The following is an 8,023-nucleotide window of genomic DNA, read 5'->3' as shown; positions in this document are numbered from 1 at the left end:
TCAGGTGGCCAAGAAGGCCGAAATCATCTTGGGTTGTATCAGAAATAGTGTGGCCAGTAGCACTAAGGAAGTGATTGTCCCCCTGTACTCTGGTGAGGCCATACCTCAAATATTGTGTTCAGTTTTGGGCCCCTCACTACAAGAAAGAGTGGAACATGTCCAAAGAAGGGCAACAAAGCTGGTGAAGGATCTAGAGAACAAGTCTTATGAGGAGTGGCTAAGGGAACTGGGGTTATTTAGTCCAGAGAAAAGGAGGCTCGGGGAGACCTTATCACTCCCCAAAGGAGGTTGTAGTGATATAGGGATAGGTCTCTTCTCCCAAGCAACAAGCGATAGGACAAGAGGAAATGGCCTCAAGTTGTATTAGGGGTGGTTTAGGTCGGATAATAGGTGAAACTTCTTCACTGAAAAGGTTGTGATATTGGAACAGGCTGCCCAGGGAAGTAGTTGATTTACTGTCCCTGGAGGTATTTAAAAGATGTGTAGAGGTAGTGCTTAGGGACATGGCTTAGTGGTAAACTTGGTAGTGTTAGGTTAATGATTAGACTAGATGATCTTAGAGGTGTTTTCCAACCTAAGTGGTTCCATTGTATGAATAGCTCTTTGGTATGAGCGCAGGTAAAAGAGATTTAGTAGAATTGTAAGAAGTATAAAAACAGGCAGGGAAGGTGGTCAGAGTTATAAAACAGCTTCTACTGAGGAATACTGGGATGGATTAAGGCCTCCTGGCCTAGAAAAGGGAATAATTTGGGTGTGACAAAAATCTCTAACATCAGGAGTGAAATAGAGAAGGTAAAAAGGAAAAACTTTGCATTTTCAACAATATAACTCTAGAGACATCAACATCATCAACATCCATGTAGTAAGTCTAAAACCAAACCCCACACTTTTCCACACAGTGCATAACTACTGGGCTACTGTCAGAGGATGTGGGTGCTAAAAGTTTACACAGTTTGAAAAGTAATTATACATAGTCTAGGAATTAAAAAAATAAATAAAACCGTCACATGTAATACAAATCTAAAGATGCAATTTCTGTCTTAGAAACTCCCCGCCTTTCAAGTTGCAGAATGTTAAAGGTAGGAAAAACGTACCTGCATATTTGGTCTCTTTTTATACCCTCATCTGAGCACCTGGCCGCTGTCAGATGTGATACAGGCCCACACTGAAAAGTTCAGTGCAATAGGAGGATTTCTTACATCAGTTCTCCTGTACATTAATAGGGCAGCAAATGAAAAAGCACCAGTAGAGAAACAAAGTCATCTTCAAACAGGTTTCTTATACTGTGTTCCTTGATGAATCAGAAATGGAGAAAGTGACTGGAGATTTCTTGGGTCAACTCACTCGCTGAAGTAAGTAAGTCTGCTAAAAATAGAGGATCAATGACGATTTATTCTGTCTGAGAAGCTGTCCTATAAGGCATGTCGGCCACTACTCACACCATCACAGTGTATCTCAGTGAATAGCACAGTACCTGGCGTTTTATACACAACCATTATCTTGGCCTGAGAAATATAACAGAAGGTCTTCAACCCTGGGGCATGACTTTGGCCATTAGGCTGGCTGTTTATGTAGAGTTACCTGGTTTTAATATGAGCAAAACATCTGTATACTTCCAGACGTTTCTAAGAACTATGAACATTTTGTATTGACCCAAAAGACGGTGTCTCAGAACTGCATTTGTAACTTGACAGAGTGCTTTCTATGGTCCTAGAGACACCAAATACTGTCCAGTATTTATTATTACTAAATGTATATTATTACATCTACGACGATTTTTATTTATGATTTATATATGAAGAGGCCTAGGAAAGTTTGACAGCTCCCATATCTGGTTGTTCTTGCAACAGGCAGACCTATTCCATGCTGTCATGCTTACATTGCTGTCCTTCAGCTCCTGTTTTCATGGGAGGGGGCCCTTGTGTCAGAACCAAATTACATTTGCTCTCCATGGATCCGAAATCACCCTGAAATGTGGGATGGGCTGCTATAATTGCTTTTCTATTTAAGGAAATTAATATTTTCAGGCAGGTAGTAGGAACAACAACATCAACGACAAAAGGTAAATTTAACCTCCCTAATATTTTTATCAACATCTTTGATAAAGAAAGGATAGTTACTGCTCTGGATAGTTCAGACATTTGTACTCAACGTATTAGTAAGTAAATCGTACTGCTTGGCTGGTAAGCTTTTAATGTATTATTATTATGATGTAAAATAAAACCACTATTCTCTTCACAAGATTTGACTTGGAGCATACCCTGTATTGTCACTCTGTAGTCTATAGATTTTATGTGTAAACATAACTGTGAAAAAATCATCTTGCCTAATTAATTATTAATTGTTATTTCTTCTGTTTCAAAGCAGACTGCTTCCAATTTTCTACTTCCTGCAGAGTGTCCTGACCTGTAATCAGTCTGGTAAAGGGATTTGTTAATATCTATTTTCAGGCATGTCAAATGCATTCTATATCAACCACAAAATACATTATTAAAAAAATGTTTGTAATATATGTTTGTCTATATTGCAGATTTTTCAGAATCTCAGGAAAAGCCAACAATTACTTTTTTTTTTTTTAAATATGATTTTATGAATTTCTTTTAATTGATAATCTTTTGTTATTAAAACAGTATAGCTAAGCCCTTAAGCAGTCATTTGGACTTCTGAATTCAGGACTCATTACTTCAGACACACAACACAATCTATAGGAGGTGTAATTTCTGTCAATTAAGAGACCCCAGCAGATATAATTATACACATTACTTGAGCTTCTTAGGGAGGTTTTTTTTAATAATTCTTTAAACAGCTTTTAGTTAATTAGCACTGTTGATTTTTTTTTTTTTTTGGATCTATACAATATCCTTGATTATCAGAGAAATACAGAGAAATTTTTTGAAAGAAGAGTATGCTGGAAATAATAAATAAAACTAACTTTGTAGTTGCATTGCAGTCTTACATGTGACCCTTTCAGCTGATATTATTATGTAAGAGGCAAAACTTTAATTGGCAAAATCTCACCTTCTTGTCACATTCTATCTGAAAAATAGGGTGATGCACACCTTCATAAAAGAGACAGTGCTTCTTTTCTGTTTTTATTTGAAAGTGTCCAAAATAATATTCCTTTTGGTGTTGAGAGGTGGTAGTGGTTTGGTTGTTAGGGACATTATAAGATACATGACCCAAGCCAAGCCACCAAAGGGTGGCTGCCTTGCATTATATGAATATTTACTTACTACACATCAATCTCTCTCAATCTTTGTACTCATAAAGTGTATCTTCCAACAGTAGATTGGAAAATACACTTTTTCTAATGTTTATAAAAATAGTTCTGTATTTTGCAAGAATTGTTAATGTTGATGAAGCTGAAAAATTTGAATAAAATACAATGTGGATGTGTGGAAAAAAGTAAAACTAAGATTCCTTGCCACTTTTTGAACACCAAAAGACATGGGAATTTTTGATGTTGTGAACAAATTATAAATTAACAAAGGAAGAACAATATTTTATTTTAGTTAGAGCTAAAATGTAAATTGAATATTAGATTTTCATTAATTTTTTTTTCAGATGATAAGCTGAAATGGTGTGAAAGGGAAAGATATCCACAGAAACATGAGTAGGTATTCTTACATACTACTTATTGTATACCAAAGGATATTTCAGAACTTGAACCCTACTATACCCTTTTTATTTTATTCTGCCTCCACTCCCCGGCAATGATTTGGTTTCTATGCTTACATTCAAACTTTTAAAATAAAAACATAAGCTTCTTAATTAGATTGTGGCTGAAGATGAAAGCATTCATTTTACCTCATACTAATGCTCTGTGAATGACACCAATTATTTTGTGCCTAAATCAGCACTGCATAATAATTTAACATACTCACTGATTCTTCAGTTCCTTGGTAGTACTCAGACCTTCTTCATAATTTACCCTGAAATAGATATTAAGGCTTAGAGCCAATGAAAGTAAGCTATGGGTTATAGTATAATGGCTCTTATTTTATGACCATAAGTAATGGAATTATCTGTACTTGTTTTGCAATATTCCTTCTTTTTTCAGAGAACCACAGAAACGCCGAGGTTGGATGGGACCTCTGAAGTCCCTTGCCAAGAAGATCCCTAGCCCCTGCCAAGCAGGATCACCTAGAGCAGGTTGAGCAGGATGTCATCCAGGTGGGTTTTAAATATCTCCAGAGAAGGAGACTCCACAACCTCTCTGGGCAACCTGTTCCAGTGCTCTGTCACCCTTACAGTAAAGAAGTACCCCCTCATATTCAGCCAGAATTTCCTGTGCTTCAGTTTGTACCCATTGCCTCTCGTCCTGTCGCTGGGCAAAACTGAAAAGAGACCGGCTCCATCCTCTCAGTACCCTCTCCTCAGATATTTATATACATTGATGAGGTCTCCACTCAGTCTTCTCTTTTCCAGGCTAAACAAGCCCTGTTCTCTCAGCCTGTCCTCATATGACAGGTGCTCCAGTCCTCTAATCATTTTTTAGCTCCTTATTAATAGAGACAAAGACGATAAGGAGTAGAATCTGTAGTCTTGTCACAAAAAGGAATCATCTTGCCAAGAATAATCTTGCCAAAAAAACACAGCAGATACTATTTACAATTTTCAACAGTGTAAATTTACTCTTTTTTTTTTGGCTATTCAGTGTTTTTTTCTTTCAACATCTGTAAGTGGAATATTGGGCTATTAAAAGGGGGGGGGGGGGGGGGTGTGAAGCAAAATCTACCAGGAGGAAAACTTTTTTTTGTTTTTTGTAGCTTTTAGGAAGGTGCCCATTTGTCACTGTGATAATCATTCATCTGCTCAGAATAAAGTGCACTTACTCATCACAATATCTTGTTCTTGCATACGGTAGTAGGCATACTCATCAGTAAGGTAGTCTGGGGATAGATCTAGCCCACAAGTTCTCAGTTCTGCAGTGGGTAACCACCACATCTTCTTTCCCAAGTGAAACAAAATGAAAATGTAGTCAAAAGCACAATAGTGATGCACTCAGAATAGCCAGTAAAGTCAAATAACCATTTATTTATATCTTGTAGGCTAGCCCAGAGGGACACCTCTTTAAATTATTTAATTCAATAGTGGACTGGTTTAGATGTATAATTCTAAACATTTATTTTAGTGGCTTGCTAACCATAGCCATTACTTTTTAATCATGTTAAAAATTTACACCAAAAAAAAAAAGCAAATATTTTAATTTGATAATCTTTTACAAGAATACCTACCTTAATGTGTGTGCTAAAAGACGCATTAGCAAAGTAACAGATGGCAGATTCTTCCTTTCCTTGTTGGAAAATGGTCTTAGAAGAAAATAGGATGAGTACATGAATGCTATTTATTTTGGACTTAGCCTTCCTTGTGTTTCTCAGAATAATACACTTGGCTTATGAATAATTATTCAGTAGAAGTCAATATTGTTTACATTGTTGTATCTTGAAATTTTGTCAGATAATAATACATGTTAGCTTACTGAAAGTTCTAGATTAAAACAAAAAAGTAAGCAAAAAGCAACGGCAATAAAATGACAACATCCATTACTAATACATTTCCTCAGCTAGTCGCTAAGCTATGGATTTTTTTTTCCCATTCTTTCAATTATACTATCTTCATTTTCCTTCCCACTAAGAGGATTATAGTTCATTTCTAAAATTAATTTATTGTCTATAAATAGTTGCATTTTGCTAGGTCCAGTCATTGAGTGTAATTTTACATACTGATTCATGCAATTTAAGTTAAGAAGGAAAATTTAGATTATTTAGTCTGATCTGTTCTATTACTTGGGCCATATACTTGGTTCATATTACTTGGGCCATATTTCTTGGGCCACACACAGGTGTCATACTTACCGGTTGAATTAGAAAACGGTGAATCCTTTTTTTTTTTTAGTATATTGGTCATTACTTTGTTACATCTGCAGTCATAAAATAAATAAATACACATCAAATTGTAACCATTGGTTATTGATTAAGGTAACCCTTAGGATCTTGCATTCCTTCCCCTCTTTCAAAGCCCACATATTGGGGTTATTTCTGGAACAGTAAATAGAAAAAAAAAATTAAATTCGTTCTCAGGAATTGTAGAGGCTACTTACTGACACGTACTTGTACAGTGAACAATTTCTTATGCAGTTTTTGTCCATTCTACATCTTGGAATCTCATCTTCACTTCTCTGGCCCATGTGATTTGTAAATCTATTTTAGTCTTATTCCTTTCCCTCTCAGTCTCCTATCCTGTAGATGCAGTGTCTTTCTAGATGTGTAAGCTTGCTGCTGGCTACATTAAAAGTACATTTGAATCAACAGACTCTTGTTACGTATGATCTAGTTTCTTTCTCTGGCTTCTCTGAACTCACAATGATGTATTACTCTTCCAGTGTTGTCTATCTACTTTATAATTAAAAAATGGTATTATTTCATATTTTCTCTTAATAACAAATGGAAGCGTTGAAGGCTGTTGAGCTTCAGTGGAACCTTGCCCATATTACCTGACAATCCCATTTGACAACAGCATTTGAAAATCTGAAATATGACACTATTTTTAACATCAGAATGCTGGGTGCTTCTAAGTCAAATGCCTAGTGTCATTACCTCTAATAATCAAACCTGCAATTTTCCCAAATAATTAAACTAAAATGTTTGACAAGATGCATTTTTAGGAAAGTATGTTGATTGCTTGGATTATATTTCTGTTCTTTGTCTTATATTAATTATAGGCCTGTATATTCATTATTTTTTGAATCCTGTATGAGAACTCTCATTATTTTCCCGTGGGCTGATGTCTAGCTAACCTGCCCATAGTCATGTGGGTCATCCAGCACACCCTATTTGAATGTTTACAATGGCATACTTTATTCATTTATAATTTCTCTGCCATGCCAAGACTTAATTAAAATTGCTAACAGCGGGTCAGAGATCTCTTCTATCTACAATTCTGGTAAAATGGGGTGGTAATTTTAAAAATGTTTACTCTTAGTAAAGTCTCCTCAATTACAACTAGAAAAGCTTTGACATTATCAATTCAAACATAAAACAGAAAATATTACCGAAGATTTCTGCATCATTAGGGAGAATGCAACAAGCAAGTGGTGGACTATATTATTAAGTTGGATTTTTCAGTCCAATTCTCCTTTCAAAACTTCTCTTCTTGTCCATATTTTTTTTTCACAATACTTTAAAATCCACAGTCTCTTACTTTCGTGATTTTTTTTTTTTTAGTGATTTTGCTTCCCCTCTGTTATATCTTTCTTATTGCTTTTATGTTTCGAATTGCTGCCCACACCTTGTGAAACAGGAAATACTTACAGCCAAAAATGCCTTCTTGTGGATGATGGACATTAAATTTGAAATGTTATTAATCTTGGTAATTTGTTTCTCTTTAAGTACTTAAGGATGAATCTGATTGATCAAGAGTATTGGCAATGAGATCGTGCCAATCATTTGGCAGCAAAAACAGCCACAGTGATACATGAATAATTTTTATCTGGTCATTCTGTCAGTTTCCAAAAATGTCTTCAATGCATTTACTGTCAGAAAAATGTCATCTATAAATTTTAGAAAGACATGCATTGCCATTGTATATTGGAAATCTGACACAGCTGATTTTCAATTAAAACCCTTTTCCATGTAAGACAGCTTGCTGATACAGAGAAATGGATACATATTTGAAAAAAAAAAATCTATTTTTCTGGTTTAACTCATGGGCACCTGACAGCATCTCCTCCCATTCCCTTACCAGAATGTTGTCTTAATTAAGCATAGAAAAAAAAAAAAGAGTTTAAATTTTCATGAATCCGTGTTGTAGAAATACCTGCCATGGACACACACTCACCAGATTTTCATTCACTCTATACTATGCCTTGAAGGCTGTAACTAACTGTTGCAGCATCACAGCCATGTAGCACATCCTACCAGGACATATTTGTAAACATAGGATGATGATAAATTAAAAAAGAAGCATTTACTAATTTCCAATAACAGAGGTCTTTAGTAACAAGTTAAATATCTATGAGGAA

The 8,023-nt window shown here is 35.4% G+C and overlaps 1 long non-coding RNA gene across 3 annotated transcripts; it reads right to left on the bottom strand.

Annotated features, from left to right (window-relative positions):
- Nucleotides 1-226: 226 nt before the first annotated feature.
- Nucleotides 227-6,223, bottom strand: LOC308194558. Of its 3 annotated transcripts, none has more exons than XR_013950664.1 (5): nt 5,859-6,223; nt 5,238-5,312; nt 4,836-4,950; nt 3,885-3,932; nt 227-1,365 (listed from the first exon to the last, which is right to left on the bottom strand). It is a non-coding gene; the product is annotated as an uncharacterized lncRNA (long non-coding RNA). The 3 variants fall into 3 exon arrangements; XR_013950665.1 differs by having other exon boundaries at nt 4,836-4,947; XR_013950666.1 differs by having other exon boundaries at nt 227-1,362; nt 4,836-4,947.
- Nucleotides 6,224-8,023: the final 1,800 nt, after the last annotated feature.

This window comes from Anser brachyrhynchus (assembly GCF_964034855.1).
Source record: "Anser brachyrhynchus genome assembly, chromosome: 4".
In the NCBI taxonomy this organism is placed as follows: domain Eukaryota; kingdom Metazoa; phylum Chordata; class Aves; order Anseriformes; family Anatidae; genus Anser; species Anser brachyrhynchus.
Note: the sequence above shows the minus strand (reverse complement) of the source record. Positions and strands in the feature narration are given on the sequence as shown.